This window comes from Lutjanus erythropterus, chromosome 11 (assembly GCF_056507025.1).
Source record: "Lutjanus erythropterus isolate fLutEry1 chromosome 11, fLutEry1.hap2, whole genome shotgun sequence".
Lineage (NCBI taxonomy): Eukaryota > Metazoa > Chordata > Actinopteri > Lutjaniformes > Lutjanidae > Lutjanus > Lutjanus erythropterus.
The window spans coordinates 21,604,782-21,622,967 of record NC_139327.1 but is presented as its reverse complement, the minus strand read 5'-3'; the positions used below and the strand labels follow the sequence as shown (position 1 = coordinate 21,622,967).

At 38.7% G+C, this 18,186-nt stretch overlaps 1 protein-coding gene across 1 annotated transcript in view; it reads left to right on the top strand.

Annotated features, from left to right (window-relative positions):
* mtnr1bb (melatonin receptor 1Bb) overlaps positions 1–18,186 on the top strand; it is a 57,095-nt gene that overhangs the window by 14,128 nt on the left and 24,781 nt on the right.

Sequence of the window (18,186 nt, the reverse complement as noted above, 5' to 3'; positions counted from 1 at the left end):
AAAGAAATATGTGTGAAGGGAGCATCTGGTTATGATAGGTTTGAAATGAATCCAAATTGAATGCTCAATCAAATCTTATTGATTTTTAGACTAATGCATGGTTTAGTCTATAAAACTCTAGCTGAAGATATTTAGTGTTCCAGAATCCAAATGGACACGAACAGTTTATTGACTAAAGGTACATTTTACTCTCTTTCACTTGTTGACTGTTTTTAAATTTCTTCTTTATACTGATATTTATGCAGGTTTATGGGTTCAGAGTCCTGAGTAAATGAGACTATGACAATTGTTATTATAATATGTTGTTGACTGTAAGTAAAATAAAAATCCAGAAAAGCCACACACAAGAGTTAAATGTTCAGGTAATAGACCGTCAGAGTTTTGTTACTAAATTCCCATTTTAACATTAGCAAGATCAATACCAACATGTTAGTTCAGACCTTTAATTTACTAATTTCTGTAGTGACCACCTCCAAATTAATATCAAGAACACAAAATTTTGGGCCTCGCACTAGCCCCTGTGAGACTCCACATATAATGTCCAAACATGTAGATTTGTAGTCCCTTTTCTGCGCAAATTGTTTCATACATAGCTTTGGAGCTTTGCGGTTCAAGACAACTGCTCTGATGGTGTACCTTTCTGTTTTTTTGGATTAAAGCGATAGTTCACCCAAAAATTAAATTTCACTCAATATCTTCTTGCTCCTGTGCTGATGTGAGGATGGGTGAAGATCTCCAGTTCACAAAACACTCCTGGAGCTTCAGCAAAAAACAGCGTTGCAGCCAAATCCAGTACAACTGTTAAAAAAAAGTTAAGTTAAAAAATGTAAAAAAAGAAGAACACAAAAAACCACAAAATGTCTCCATACTGCTCATGTGATGTAATCCAAGTGTCCATAAGCCGCGACATTAAAATTTGACCCAAACAGACGCCATTTACACCATGTTTTTAGCCTAAATGTCAACTGTAGCCTCTCAGACCTGCCTCCAACTATCGCTTTAATATGTCATAATCCATGGTATCAAATGTGTTTTTTTTTAAATCTATAAATGCTTATTTCCTCTTATCTATAAAGTAGTTATTTCTTCTGTTAAAACTATAATGCCATTAAACATGCTAGCAACAAGCTAATGTGCTGTTAAAGATTAGCTTGTAGTATTTTGTAATATTTTGTTTGTTAATAAAGTTAAACATACCACTACATTTTAAATTACAGTGTTATGAATGGATTTGGAAAGGCTCTCAGGACATGTTTATTTCACTCAAAATCTCACACAGATTAAAGGTAAATTAGCAGAAGGGGTAAACATAGACCAAAAACACAATCAAACAAAGTCACTCCTCTCCCTGGGGGGGGGGATACATGTCCTTTGTTTTTGTGCTCATCTGTTTCACAACTACCAATCTGAGCATGTTTGCAGCCCTGGTATAACTTGGCAGAGGACAGACGTTTGAGTACTCAAACGCTGTGCGTTCAAAATGCCAAGTTTCCTGATCAAACACAGAATGCCCAAAGAAATGAAAGCCCTTCAAAAGCTGCAGTTGGTCAACTGGACATAATTCTGTAAGTTATGCCATGAAAAGACAAACAGTTTACATAATGACAGGGATTTTGCCCTAAAAGGCTGTTTTTGTATTTGGTTTCATAATCAATAATGTCAATAGTCATTTCTCCCTTTGTGCAGAGCAGCTTTAATCCAGACTTGTATTTTCCCGATGTTCACTGTTATAATGATGTGCTAAGACAGCTTTCTGATTTAATCATCTGCTTTGCTTTACAGTTCAGTGTGCACTTCAAAGGTCAATCTCTTAGGACTAACCAGACTTAATGTCTGCCTGCTGTACTCAGTAGAAAAGCCAGTAAGCCACAGCATCACAGGATCATGTGAGTCCAAAATGGCAAATCATCGGATATAGTGTAACATATTACAGGAATTCTACTGTACAGAATAATTGAGGTCCCCAGCATAAGTTTGACAGTTTGTCTTATAGGTAATATGTCTCAAATTTAAAAGATTTTACTTTGCACCAGCTTCTGTCTTTTTAACTAGATGTTGAACTATTGCAGATACCCTCTGAGGCAGACTGAGGAGTATCTGCTGATAAACCTCACAGCCTGGTAGGCTTGGCAGCATGTGCCGCCAGACTGAGCAGAGCGGCATTTTTAATGTGAAGGAATAGAGGAGAAAACGGGCAAGGGCCGGTGTTGTGCATCCTAAATGTTGGGGGGATACAGAGGGTTTGGCTTGCCTGAGGCAACACGTCCACAAAGTGCATTTTGAATGTGAATTGTCCTGACCTGAGTTCATCTCCGCGCTCAAACAAAAGCTTACCAACAGATGACGACTTCATCTAGCACATGCATCATTTGTGGCCTTGCGAGGCACCAAATTCTTTCTCACATGTTGTTCACTGCACGAGATTTCATCTGGTTTGAGAGGCAGTATGAGCTGGATTAACAACCTCACAAAAGATAAACAGTTGGCTGCAATATCCATTTCCCTTGTAGCCTCTGAAAATCTGACCAATAACTTGCTTCACTGATTTAGCAATCAGCCAGAAGCTTTCTAGTCCTATACAAGTCTCCGGAGCCAGTTAAACTTGCTAGAACTCCCTGCACATGTCTGTGAATAAACAAAAGTAGCCTCACAATATTCTCATAATGTTCACTAGAAGACAGTTTTATTATCATTTGAGTAATGTCAACATTACTTTCCCATCATAAATGTGTTTTCAGACAGCAGTGGATATGGCTAAGAGTCCTACCCATGAGGCCCATTTGTCTAGTAAGACAAAGCTCTTGACATGCTGCGAGACAGTTTGATCCCCCAAGAAAAGAAATTGCCATACCAGCGTAAAAAAAAAAAAAAAAAAAAAAGTTAGAAACATTGTTAATATAATATAATAACTATAATAGTTATAGTTCAGGGTCAGACCCTGATGAAGGCCTGTGTTGGTCGATACGCATTGATCATTTTTTAACTCTTTTTGACTCTTTTTGCCATGTAAAATAAAAGCATCCCAATTTTATACAAACTTTACAGTGTGCCTTGGTGTATTTTTGAAGGAGACTGTTTGACCCACACAATGAGCCTTTCACCTGAAGAACATTAATAGTTCTGTTGATGAAAACACTTACATACAAACATGATTAAAATCCATGTATATTTGCTTTCCAATGTTTGTCTTTCTTACATATACGTATATGTGTAGCTGACTTCTCCCATCAAGCCCGTGGAGGTGCAAGTTTGCCTGTTTAAAATGTATTTAGCTCTAAGTTAAAGGAGAAATATGTGATATATGTACTGTATTAAATCATGAAATGACCATGATATGTCATCAAAGATTAAGGAAATGTGTTAGACTGAAATACTGGCTTCTCTCTCGCTCTACAATGCTACAGCCTGTATGTTTTCCTTTGAAATTTCCATTTCTGTGTTTGTGTTTGCCTATTTCACGTTGATTAGAGTTGCCGAATGTTTGCGGAATGAGTAAATGTCTGTTTATGAGTCAAAAGAAATCATTAATAATCTTTTAGAAGGAGTAGATGTTTATAACAGTTAAATTAAGTAATATGTTAATGAAGTCTTGCAGTCAGTAAGGCAGGCATTCACTGAACTCCAGCCTGCAGGCAACCTGCCTGAGCTTTGAGTCTGAGGAGGAGGGGGTGGGACGCAATAACTCACTTCAACCATAGATAGAAATAGGGATTCAACCTATTTAATATACCATCTATGGCTCCAGCTTGCTGTTGCATCACACTATTAATTTTTGAATGCCAAGATGTTGTATATTGCTCCTTTAAACTGCTTGTTGCTGTATAAAATCGAACATTTCACCGCTCCTGCATCAGCTGAGGAACTCACTGTTGGTGATTCTTCCAACAAACATCCACCTCTGTACGCTGAACGTGAGCTGCAGCTCACAGGCCTGCCGTTCTATTTGAAAACACTTCGATTACAGCAACAAGAAGTCAGCAGCTGCCAGGCACACGCATACTATATGTGGCACCTGTGCATGTTGGGGAGACAGGAAATGTAATCACACCTGATAGAAAAACAAATTTGTATCTAGAAATCTGGCACTGAAACATATTGACAGAGCTGAGAATTATTTCTGTGCTGTGTTGATTCGTGCACACACCCGAGGTCAAGCTTTAAAACCAGTGCCAGAGCAGCGTCACTAATGTGGCATGCATTAAAGATACAAATTCAGTCAGTGACAATGGAGTGGAAAAAATGACATAAATCACTTATGATGCTTATTAAGAATTTGGTGCATGAAGAAGATGGAAGCAAGTAAAAATAATGAGGATATGATGAGCGGATGAGTCCATCAGTGATTATACTTTCAATTACTCTTGGTGGAAAACATTACACCTTCCAGGCCATAAGAATGAAGCATTCATCAAAGCTGTTTTATTAACACTGTGATTCAGTGGGATGCTTAAAGAAAACCTCAAACCTTTAATCTCTTCCACCTTGTTTCCACGTATTAGTCAAACTGGTGACGTGTTTTTAAAGTCCAGAGTCTGAGCCAGTCTGAGGCATAACTGAACTAAGCGGTAACTTATGGTGCAACAGCAATCATGGATCCACATAAAGCCTGAGACAGAAAAGAAAGGGTTTTTTTCAACTATTTTGCCAGCCACATTCATACTGTAAACCTCAATTCATCCATGACACAAAAACTGTTCACACAAATGTTCAGGACTGTCAAAATAACATCAAAACTTTATGCCCGCTAACTTTTGTCCGTCTCTAATACATGTTAAGGTAGTGGCTGTCTGTTTGAACATGTTTTCTCAAGTTCAGTTAAATTGGTTTCACAAAACTCAAACAAGACTTAAAACCATTCATTCAACCTAACTTAAGTTAACTCACATTTTTAAGTTGAACCAGCTTAAAATTCTTTACAGTGTACATTAAAAGTTGTGTGTCCAGGGCCCCATTTCCCAGAGCCTTCGTAGCGCTACGTGCGTCGTAAGTTGTATTTTAAGATCTCCCTTAAGGTTGTCCCGACTCTGGGAAACAGCCCGTAACCTTAAGGGAGACCTTAAAATACAACTTACGATGCACGTAGTGCTACGAAGGCTCTGGGAAACGGGGCCCAAGCCGTTCACAATTAACTTTTAAGCTGAGTGGGTGAAATAGCGTTTACAAAAAAAACACTTTCAGTTTCAATATTACTCTACTTTCTAATTTCTTCTCAGACTTTAATAAACTTTTTGTTCTCGTATTACACATAAAACAAAGATAAACTCTCTCTGAGTTCCTCTGTTTATTGTAAATTAAAGCAACTATAATCACTATCTTCACATTAGATTTTTTGCATCACATAACTTTTTGTGTGTGAAATGTTCACTGGTAGTGACAAACCATGTTGGTTTTACCATTTTGGCTCGTTTTGGTTAGTTCTTGCAGGTTTAACATTCAAAGCATATAGTAATTTTCTTTCATTCTCGCACCTTTTGCATTTGTCCATTAAAACAGTTCATCCATTCATTGTCCGTAACCGCTTCTCCTTGAAGGGTCACAGGGATGCTGGAGCCTATCCCAGCTGACACTGGGCGAGAGGCAGGGTTCACCCTGGACAAATTCATTGCAGGGCTGACACATAGAGATTCACACTCACACTCACAGACAATTTAGTATGACCAATTAATCTATTATTGCATGTCTTTAGACTGTGGAAGGAAGCCAGAGTACCCTGAGAGAACCCACGCAAACACGAGGAGAACATGCAAACTCTACACAGAAGAGTCCTGCCTCAGCCACAAACTCCCCAGCCCCCCATCAGGCTGGGGGATTTGAACTCAGGACCTTCTTGCTGTGAGACAGCAGTGCTAACCACTGCACCACTGTGCCACCCTCATTAAAACAGTATAATATTATATACAGTATAAAATTACTTATGTAGCTGTCTTTTAAATGTTTTCTGACACATATTGTTTATGTTCAGGTGTGCAGTTCAAGACAAGTCAAACTCTCCACAGAGGGTCTGCAGGTCCCATTTATAAAACTTATCAGTGTACTTGTTTATCCTTGTTTATCCAACCAGCTGTTGCATCCCAGTTGACTTTTAATTATCCAGTGACAAAAGAGTATTTTGGCATCAATAAATGGCTCCAGATGAACAATGGGCAGGGCAGGTTCTGTCTGTTCCATTCTTACTGGAGAGCACTTCAAATTTTATGTTGTCAAAGAGGCTGTTTGTGAGCCAGAGTCCTTGGCTAAAGAAATGCAACAAAGGGAGGCAGAGGAAGAATGATGCAGGTGATGGTGCTGCAGCCCACGGTTGGATAGCAGAAGTGTAGCTGGTGAGCGGTCTGCCACGCCAGCGGCAACATCATCACCTTAAGCCAATTTGATGAGGGCTGAACTGCTGGGAACCAACAGGCAGAGCTGACTGGCAGTATTTACGCTGCAGTTGCCCACCTTTGCCAACTAAAGCTACAGTAAATCACTCTGCTGCTGTGAGTTTCACCATGGCCTGTTATTTTTCATTGGACTGTGTTGCTGATGCCAGCACAGAGAAGAAAGTGCCAACATGTGTGACAACAGGAGCTTTGAAACTTTGCTCAAAGATAAATTGAAAAAAATACAAACAGTGCCAAGTATAATAATAGGCAGACAAAAACCTTAGCAATCAGTAGGCACAAAAGGAAGCATGACCGTGATCATCCATGAAAACATGCTCCCTCCTCAGCCTGGGCTCAGTCTGGGTGCCAAGAAAGTCCAGGACAATGTACGAGGTGTGTCAGAAAAGTAACAGGACTTAGTGTGCTATGAGTGGGGTAGGGATTAGCGGGTTGCGTCAGCGTGTGACGTAATATCAGGGAGTATATAACTGCAATCTCAGCTCTCTGCAGCCATTGTATGTTTTCTCAAGTGCTTTTTTTAACAGCTCCTTAATTTCAGGCCGTCAAGCGATGGGCACAGAACAACGAACCAAGCTGAAGGTTCGGCTGGGGAAAACATCTTCGTGCAGATCTTCTGCATGCCCAAATCTTCTGTGATAATCTTACAGACGCTGTTGTGGTTCATGCCCAGCTCACTTGCGATCAGTCGAACAGTCAGCCGACAATCGCAACACACCACCTGCCTCACGCGCTCAACGCTGGTCTCATTCCTGCTCATTGAAGACCTTCCGCTCCTGGGGTCGTCTTCCACGTCCTCGCGTCCCTCTTTGAACCTCTTGTGCCACTCGAAAACCTGTGAGCGTGGCATTGTCTCATCTCTGTACACTTGCTGCAGCATTCCAAGTGCTTCTGATGAAGTTTTCCCTAGCCAGACCAGAAACTTCAGGTTGGTTCGTTGCTCTGTGCCCATCGCTTGACGGCCTGAAATTAAGGAGCTGTTAGCAAAAGCACGTGAAAAAACATACAATCGCTGCAGAGAGCTGAGATTGCAGTTATATACTCCCCAATATTACGACACACGCTGACGCAACCCGCTAATCCCTACTCATCTCATAGCTCACACAACACATTAAGTCCTGTTACATTTCTGACACACCTCGTATGGTCCAGAGGTACATGCACTTTTAGCTACACTGCCAGCATGGGGATCCCTAAGTGGCTCATCCATTGACAGTAGAAGAGACAGTAGAGTCACCCATTGGTTTCTGAACTACTGTATTGAAGTCTTGAGTTTGCCATTATGAGGGTTGACATCATGGCTTTTTGCAACCATTGTATGGGAAATCAGCTCTTCCATTCAGCAAGAAATAGTGACGCCAGCCTGGTTGCAATCTTTCTTGTATTACAACTTAACAGTCACTCAAGCATGTTTTTGAAAACATTTTAGGCAATAAATAGGCAAAGCAGTAACAGAATCTTAACCCATATTTGATCACCTCTGCCTAGCTTTACAGTTTGATTTGTCTTTCTCATATTACCACAAAACAGCGCATCAAATCTGAAAACATTTGATCTTTAATTAATCAATACTGTCAAATTTGACAGTTTAATCTGAGTTTCATGAGTCCTGTGCGTTGCACTGGACAGACTCACTGAGAATGACTTGTCAATCATATGGCAGCCACACTCTAAAGCATATGTCGTCTATTTTACTCAAATGGAAACATGATTTACAAAATGAATATGCTGTAATGAAGACGATGTGAAACTAGCAGTGACCATAAAAAATTAGAAAACTTAGTTAAAGTGTTGAACTCACAAGCAGATTTTATTAGTGTAACTGGCTGATGTAAGCTACAGCTGACTCTTTGACTTGGCCGAAAAGTCTGTTTTGATATCTCCATCTGACACGTTTTAAAAGAAGATCACAGTGACAGTATAAGTGAAAGGTTACCTGATGGCTGCGCACATGGTGTAACATTTATGCTAAGACACTGAGGCTAAAGCTAGCTTACATCGCAGGTGTATCAGAGCAGGTATGATAGATGACAGAAATACACTCATTAATGTGGGAAAAGGAAGTGCAGGCACTCGATTAGAACTTCGAACTTGGAGACAGGTTACCCAGGCAGACGAGCTGGACTGCGATTGTTGAAGAGAGCTGGGATAAGAGCTAAAGTAACTGCACTTTCGACCTGAGACAGTGAGCAAGAGTGAGACCCACTTTGACTCTGTAACAGCCCACATCCCCCTCCTCCTCAAACCCCCACAGAAAAAATTCAGATGCAGTTTGATTATGTTAGAGCAGATGAAGATCCATTCGCCACGTGTGCTCTTGTGTTTCACGTTTTTAAGAGACTACAGAAAAGACGTCACCTTTCAGACTCATGAAAAAGCTAAGTATCACCTTTCCGAGTCTCCTGCACACCTTCAACATGTAGAGAAATGAAAAGCTTGACAGCACTAGTTATGGTTGCTAAGTTATGCTTGGACAGTTTCTGTTGGAGGTGGGGCTTAGTGAAGGGTTGATCGGACTTCTTTCTGCAATAAGTGGAGTTGCCACCTGCTGGCCATTAAAAAAAATGCAGGTTTAAAGCGCTTCCGCATTGGCGTCACCTTTCAGACTCAGAAGCTCCATCCACTCATTGTACTGTCTATCAATTCATCTCCAGCTTGCAGGGTCCTATGCTCCCAGAGATGTATGTCTCTTAATATAAACTACAATTGTAACATGTACGAGATTGGCAAGGGCTGTCTATGCAGTTCAATTACAAAAGAGCAAAGGGAGATGAACGTTTAAAATGTAGTTTGAATGGTAAAGATCTGCTAAGCCACTGTGGAGATATTAATGTGTAATGTCAACAAGACTGTCTTATCTGCAGATTTGAGGGTGTAGGTTTCAAGGATTATAACATCAATAGGCTGTAAGCTGTCGGAGGGTTATTTCAACATACTGACTGAGAAAAACATACACTGAACATTTGACCTAGAGAAAAAAAAACATTGCTGAGAACATAAAACCCTTGAAGGCTTCTCTTAATCATTAAGAAGACTTTTAAACTTAATATGTCATATTAAGAGGATATTGAGCTGACAAGCATAAATTTGCTTCTTGGCAATGTTGGTCGATCAGTCCATCACTTTGGTCCAGACTGAAATATCGCCATAATTACTGAATGAATTGCCATGAATTTTTCTCCAAGTCCCTTGAGAATGAAGCCTATGCTTATGGTTGTTTGGACGACACAGACTACCAAGACAGATTGGGTATCCACATAATTAGCTGCAAAACATCCCAAAAGTTATGCGTTTCTTTCGATAAAACATGGCTAGTACAATGTGCATTCAAAAATAAAATGTATTAACAATAGTGTATGTTTAGAGTTCTCATTTGTTCAAGATGCAGTACAGGTACAGGAAAAACACTCCACAATCTCAGGATCGGAGCCATATTTTACTTCGATTCATTACATACATTTAAAAATTCTGATCACAAATTGAGGATAAAAACACAATAAAGCCAGAAGGCTTTTTTCCATTGTGCTCTGTAGTATAGGGTTAGGGTTAACCCTATACTACAGACCCCAATAGAAACAAGCCTTCAGGCTATTTTGTTTTTGTTTTCTGTGTAGTGCTCAGTTTCAAATTTGTGAGCAGATTAGTCCATTGTACTGCTGCACTGTAGAGAAATGTGTTTTTGTCCCTTAGGCTTCTGGAAAAAACAAAACAAAACAAAACGTATGAAGTCTGTCATGCAATTTCTTGTAAAGTACCTCTGATTGTTTTTTTAAGACAGAAATAATTAAGCACTTTGGTACCAAATTGTTGAGAATTTTGCAAAATGACTTTGCACAAAAGCTCTAGCTGGTGTGTGAATAATTGGGCTGTCTATTTAAGTCATTGATTTATTTGGCGAGGGTATTTAAAGCTGTTTTCACCTGATAAATACCTGTCTAAAATGTAAGATAATTTACACTGTCTTTAGCAGTTATATGGAACTCTCCAGCTCTGACCGTGAAATCTGGTGACCTTGCTAATTTTATTTTTGAATCAAAGAGAACTGTCTCAGTTTTTCCTACATGATAATCTGTTGTCTGACAGCCATCTACATACATTTTGAATTTCCTCACAAAGAGTATTCTCAGTCACTTTTTTATCGTTATATGCTACCATTAAAACAGTAGCATCCACATATAAATAAACATTGAAACAGGCAGCTTCATTTAAGTCATTTATATGTAATAAAAAGAAAAGAAGGCCCAGGATAATACCCTGTGGCACCCCACATTTGTTCAAACATGTAAAATTACCTATGATTACACTTTCTTATATAACACAATTTCAATCTTTTAATGTTTAATTTTAACCAAACATTACCCACAGAGGTGGCAGATTAGAAACCACTCACATGTTCCTGAATGTTTTGTTTTGGAAATGTCATACATGTCATTTTGGAAGACTGGCAAGTGATATATTTTGAAGTTCAGACTGTATAGGATTTTTTAGTTTTTCCTATCAGAGTACTTTTTTTTGCAGTCTCCTAATCAACATTAAATATGATGCAGTCATTGTATCACCAGCTGCTCTTTTTACCCACCTGGTGAGCCCCAAAGACCTGCTTTAATCTTTCTCTCTTTGATATTTTCTCTGTATTCCTCCCTCACTGAGGTACGAGGTGCTCAGAGATGTTAGAGAGAGCTGATATAAACTCAAGCTTCCTGACTGGCCTGTGTGTCAGTGCACATAACTCACGTGTTGGATGAACTTTCCAGCACTAAGTCCTTGAAACTTCTGATGTTACTTTAGTGATCGCTCTGATCGATAGCACACTTTAACTTTACTGCAGCGTCTTAACTTCTGGATTTCACAGATGTTTTCTGGGTATCCTGAGACCCTGGCTGCTCTCCCTCTATTCACTGGTGTCCACATTCAGTTAAACAAAATACACTTGCCAGCAGTTCATATCACAGGTCAGGAGCCTCATCTGACATCAGTATTCAGTGTCAGCGTGTCAGTAATTTAATCTTATAGGGCTGTTTCGTCTAAATTTTTAAAAAACATCTCAATTTCCTTCCATGGTATGATCACCGTGTGTATCTGTTTGATTTGGTTTTGAGATATTTGCCTTCGCAATTTCTGCTACCACCCCTGTATTGAAAAGATTTTTTTGTGTGGTTGCCACGGTGTTGAAAAATAACTTTTTAAAAATTCGACAACATCTCCTTCCACAATGTCCTGGTTACCAAACAGAACACACTGTCAACATTTTTCATGGAGAAAACTCTTCAGTAAATCTGAGTCCCAATGAAAACAGTGAGGTTTTATTTTTATTTTTCTAACTTGGGTAAACTGACTTTTTAACTAAGTATAGCTATTTGCATAAGTGGTCCAATGTGTTTTGAAAGCATATCCTGGAAGCCAAGGGGTTACAGAAACGCACATTATGCAGGTACTCGTAGTGCGAAAAGATACAGATACTTAAATACAGATAAAAGCAAGTACTGCAAGTCAAAAAGCAGAAAAATAGAACAGCAAATTGACAATTACAAGAAAGATATATAAAACAAGAGAAGAAACATATGCACAGTATGACCTTTATTTAAATGAAAAAACTGTACAAGAGCAGGAATGTACAAAGGTTACAGAATGAAGCATATAGAATATTTACAATGTGAAATTATTATTATGTCCATTATTCAAATGAATCTCAGTCACTGCATGCCGCCTCCTGTAGTAACCTGTAATTTATGATTTCTCTGACAGTCTTTGGCTTTAAGGTCTGGTGTCTTCTGCCATTTACTGTCACTCCAGTACTGTTACATAAGCTGCTGATGCTCTCTTATCAAGCCATTTCCTCCCAATTTGTGTTGTCTTTGACAAATCATGAGAAATCACTTGGCAGCGCCCGTTCTTGAGAGATTTTCACGTGGGCCCTGGCTCGTAGCACATTCACGATGCCTGACAAAAGACTTCACATGTGCCGTAGCACATTCATGAAGACTTAAGAGTTATTTTTTCCATCCTTACTTCAGAGCTCATTTTATGTTATTTATGACAACAGTCTCATTTTACTGGGGAAGATTGCGTATTGTATACAGTAAATTGCAAATGACGCTTCTATGTGGAAATCCTCTCGTTTCAGTCATTTTCAAAAATGTGCAATGGCCCTGACACTGATACCACAAATTACAGAAATGATGAAGATTTGAAATGCATTATGTGATATCCTTTTTGCTGCCAGATTATATTTTCTATATTGCAAATGTTAGTCTTGTTACATTTCACATCTGTCCACCCTGCCACTGTTCTTTGGTTTCAGATTTACACACTGGTGGGTATACCTTAGCATGTCAGTCCTGTATTGTTGTTGTCCAGAAATGTTTTAGCAACAATCAACTGGTGAGATGTAAACTCTGTGAATGATGCAAGGTTTCATTGATTGTATCATTGATTTCACCCTAAAACTAGTTGTCTTGGAATTATTACCACTGTATGAAGTGACATTTTAGCCAAAGGACAGAGATGGTTGGACACTGGAAATGTGAAGGTTGACTCTGCTTGCATTGGTGTAAAATAAAAAAGAAAGAAAGAAAGAAAGAAAAGGAATAAAAATTAGACCAAGATAATGGTGTGTGTGCACGAAACTTGTTCAGCATCATGGAGCATAGCCATGACATAAGAAAAAAAAACAGTTTGCAAGACAGTTCCTGAGGGCTCAGGGTTTGTATGTGTGGAATAAAACCACCAGCTGTAAATCCTTCACTCATCCCTTCACCTGACAAGCTTTTTATCACATCACAACACAGTATTGTAATTCCACCAATGTTGCCCATATGCTGACTCGCTCTTGCTGCGTGCGGCCAAGACAAGCCCCAAAGCACGTGCCTGAACACAAAACAGCCATATGTACTGGCAGGACTAATTATGCAATGGCCAAACATTGTCTCCTCTCATTGTGGTTTGAAACTAAGTAGCTTTCAGACTGGGGAGCAATTTATCCCAAGTGCAGTAACAAAAAGAGATATTTTTATTTGATAAAGGTAATACAGAGCAGACTGCAAAACTAGAAGATTTTTCTTTCAGACCTTTTCTCTGATGTAACTCCAACTCTGCAGGCCCTCATGTATATGGTAATAGGGTCATGTTATCTGGTCATCATATGATACAGAACCATCTGTCGGCTCAATGCGTCACCTTGTGTAATGTTCACACCATGTGTCACCGGTGCTTTTTTTTTCTTTCCTGATGTTGTTTGTGTTGTTTTAAATTTTTATAAAAGTAAAAAGAATATGATTTACATGAACTGTTTTTTTGGCTTCTGGAGGAGGGCATGCCGGAAAAAAGTTTGGGAACCACTGTCTTAAGTGAAGATAGTCTGATCACAATTTAATATTCCAGAAGCAAATCCTAACTAACTTTTGGAATCAATCTTACTTCGTCCTGTCCTGACTCAGGTTAGGAAATCATAAATACTCTATCTAACATTGCTTATCAACCTTTATGTTCAACCAACACTGTTTTTCTCATTTCATCGATTAAAACAACTGTGGAACTGATGGTTTGATTTTTTTTTTTTTTTTTTTTCATTGAAACATACTAAAACATGCAAAAACGACTTCAAGATAGAGGTGTTGGTCACATCTGTAGCACTTAGGTTTCAAAATATGTACATACCAAACTCATGGGTCCATCTATGACAATTATTCATGATACATTTTAAGCACCATTGTGGCCAGGAAATGGCCAGGAGAAACCCTGGAAAAACAGGAGCATGTCTGGCAACACATTTTTCCTGTCTTGAGTTATAGATAGGAAAAGGAACTGTTCATCTGTGATGGCGTTTTTCCTAAATGAGGTCCTTACCCTTATTATGATAGCTGCCAAACAGTTAAGATAGATCTGCAAGTAAGGAAATAATATGGCCCCAGCAACTTAACAACGTTATTTCTGATATAGGCTAAAGGTTTAGAAAGAAATCCGTTGTGCACTCCAGTCTATTATGTTGCCAATTCAATATTCTCACTACTCTGCACTATAAAGTATATTATTGTACTATAACTTTAAGAGCATGCCTCACACCAAGGGCAATATATAATTCTGTCCTGAACATTAGTTCACCTAAAAATGAATGATGAATTAATTAATTTTGCCATCCAGGGACTCATAGACAAATGAAATTTCATTTTTAAAATGACAAATCTTGAGCTAGGTTATTGTGCAACATAAAAAAAAAAATCACAGTTTAATGCATATGATTCTTAAAGGGATAGTTCACCCAAAAATAAAAATTCAGTCATTATCTACTCACCCAGACACCAATTGAAGGTCAGGTTTAGTTTATTAGTCCACAAAAAACTGCTGGGTTTCACAGGAAAACGGTGCTGCAGAATCTCCTAAAACAATGGAAGTGAATGGTGACCAGTTTTCAGACCTAAAAAAAAATAACAGAATAAAAACATAAAATGCTTCCATATTGATCATCTGGTATAATCCAAGTTTCCTAAAGCTCTGATATGTAAGTTGACTTGAAAGACGCCATTTACACCAGTTTTAAGCCTGAACCTTCACTGTAGATCCTTAGCTTGGAGCCACATTCACGTGTGCATGCACACTGTCTGAACTGGGTGTGTGTGGTGTGACAGTGTGCGCACATAAGTGAACGTCATGCTATGGCTTTAGGAAGGTTGGATTTTGCCAGACGAGCAGTGTGAAGACATTTTGTGTTACTGTTTCCACTGATTTTTCTATTTGAGGGTGAATAAATAATGACTGAATTTTTACTTTTGGGTGAACTATCCCTTTAAGCAATTTTTAAAAAAATCGCTCAATAACTGAGCTCAAGATTTGTCATTTTAAAAATAAGTTCCCATTTGTGGAGTCATGGAATCCCTGGATGGTAAAAATCAATTATGTGCAGACATATTTGAAGAAACATTCTAGACGATTGTGGTTCAAAACAAATGACTGTCTATGCCAAAAGTCTCTTTTTCCCATTCCACACATAACAGATAACACTTTGAATAATTTAATGCATGCACAGCCACATTTTGTGGCACAATTTGCACATATGCAAGCGATTTAGCCCAGCTGCATGAAGCTGCACACACAGATCCAGCCTTCTGCATAAACTGGGACAGCATGTTTAGCATAAACTGGTATTCAGATGAATGTGGGCTCAGTAAGATAAACATTAACACAAGCAGCACATAGCGAAGCTCACTCAAACCAGGAGATGAATGACTGTGATACGTTAGTTTCAGCGTGGCTGTTCTCTCTGAGCGTGACAGCAGAAAGGGCAGAAACGTGACCCTGTGTCCCATCTAATCAATGCAACCACTGATTGTAGTTTAATATGCATATTGTTTGTGTGCACAGGCCAAACAGACCATTTATTTGCATATTAAGATGTGTATATCTAAATATTTTGTTATGAAAATGAAAATACACTTGTGAGCTTTGCTAGGACTGAATGAAAATAAGTGTGGAACAAGGTTAATATTAATCAAATTATTCAATTCACATTATTAAAGCCACTATTGCTACTGTTGTTATTCTTTTAAATATGAGAAATCTCTCGTTTTATTAGCAATGATGCATATATCTTTATTGATGTCTTTCATATCATTTAGTGCTTCCCTCTGCATCGTCTTTCTTTCTCTTTGTGCCTGAGTGAACATGATTTAAGTTGTTCTTTATCATTATGGAGGTGATTTAGCAGTTACGGTTGGTTTGCACGTCTGCCTGAAACTGAGGTTATACTGCATGGCAGCTCCTTAATTGGTTCTCAGTTAATTAGCGTGGAGTGCACAGTATGTGGGTTGTTTTTGTTTTTGCGGTCAGTGTGTTGTGTTAGCCTTAAACACTTGCAACTAGAATAGTAAAGTGACTATACAGGGATAAACATTGCATATAAATGTACAAAAACTCTAATAAAGGGAAAAGCAGCAACTTCCCAAAAGCAAATGCAACAACAAAAGCAAAATACTCTTATTTTTCTTGCTATGTGCATTGAGATTTGGAGATTTTTTTGTGTTTATGTAAGTTATATAGAATTATTTATGCTACTGTGGAAACTGATTTCATCATGTTGCAGTAGAGATCTTAGAGCTACTTGCCTAACACTGTTAATATGTAATCATTGACTGCACTTACTTAAGGTTAATGTAATGTATAAACAAAGCATCATATTGGGTGTTTCACATTGTTTACACTGTAAACAGTCTGTGACAGTGCCGTCTAAAGAGAGGCGACAGCAGCAGAGACAAAGACCTGAGGGAGGCAGCTGGAGGAAGAGCTTCTTTGCAAAGCTGGTTTCAAAGCAGCAGCCGACCAGCGGCTGAATCATATTTACTAAAATATTCAGCAAGCAGTTCCTACACACTTTTCTCCAATGAGTGTTTTTTTTTTTCTCTGTAGCTCTCAAGTAGAGTAACTTAACACTAACCTCCAATGGTTGAAGTGCTGCATTAATGTAGTGGTGATAGAGGTAGTAGACCACACATTATATTGGAGATGATCAGAGGTACTGTAGATTTTAAACGTCCAACCAGAGGAGGTCACTGCTTATCAGCTTAATATAGCATATGCAAACATTTAACAAATAAGTCAGACAATATGCAGTCAATTTAGAGATACATCTGCAGTTGTGGTCTTACCTGTGTTGAAATAAAATTCTGAGTCTTCTTTGTTTGAGACCGAGACCTGAGTCAAAATGTGGTCCAAGGTCTCAAGACCATGAGCAATCTTGACTCCTACAACATTAGTTTTATGCACAATTGAAGGTGGGTGTAGTGTGTAGTGCTATGGTGCTGCAAAATTTCTTCAGCAGGAGGTCAAGTGCTTGGGTGTATAATGTAGCTGTCTTGACTTTCACACAGGTGACCATGCTTCAACAAGGAGTCATTGTTTGTTTCCTTTAACCATGAACGCTATCAGCTCCCTCATCTCGTTTTTGCATGGACGTTGCATAAATATCGCAGAAATGTAACCATGGACCAGATTGGTGAATGCTTCATTGGTCCAAACAGAAGGGAGATATGATAAATACAACAAATCCCTGAACGTTTAATTGATTTTTTAAATTAAAGGGTTTGCAGTGCTTAAAATGCAGCACACATTTTCAGCCTTGTGGTCTTTGTAAATCAAGTTTACCATCTCAAAGGGACTCTGCGGCATGAACCTTTTTTTTTTAATTGCTCTACTGCCCATCCAAATGAGCATATCCTTGTTTAACATTTTTTAGCTGGTGAGAGTCAAACACTAACTTCCAGGTAAATTAAGACAGTCAACTCTCAAGTTGAAATGACTCGTCACGTTTCTTACTGGATAAATTGCTGCACATTTCTAATTAAAACATAACCTCGGGGATGTTTATACCAATTAACTCAACCAGGATGACTCTTCCCCTCTGCACTTCAGACAGAATGCACTGGTAGGTCACAGTAATGGCGTGTTTTGAAATAAGAATTGTTTAGACGTTTACTTAGATATTCAGAATATATCTATTTTTTTATTTCCACCTCTCAGACGTTTATATTTGATTATGTGGGAAACATTGGGACCCATCCATGGTGTTAACCTAACAAACACTTCACAGATGGACATGATAGTGATGCCAACTAAACATTGCCAAGCTCTGTGTATGCTGGAAACTGCCCATTGTCCCGACAGCCCATTATTCCAACCCCACTAGTCCGAGAAATGTCTCATTTGACAGAAAAACCATTCATTCAACCGCCCATTATCCTGAAAATAAACGCCTTGTTACTCTGAAGGCCCATTGCTCCCAAAATACACCCTCTCCCTGCAGTTGTTTGTTCAGTGA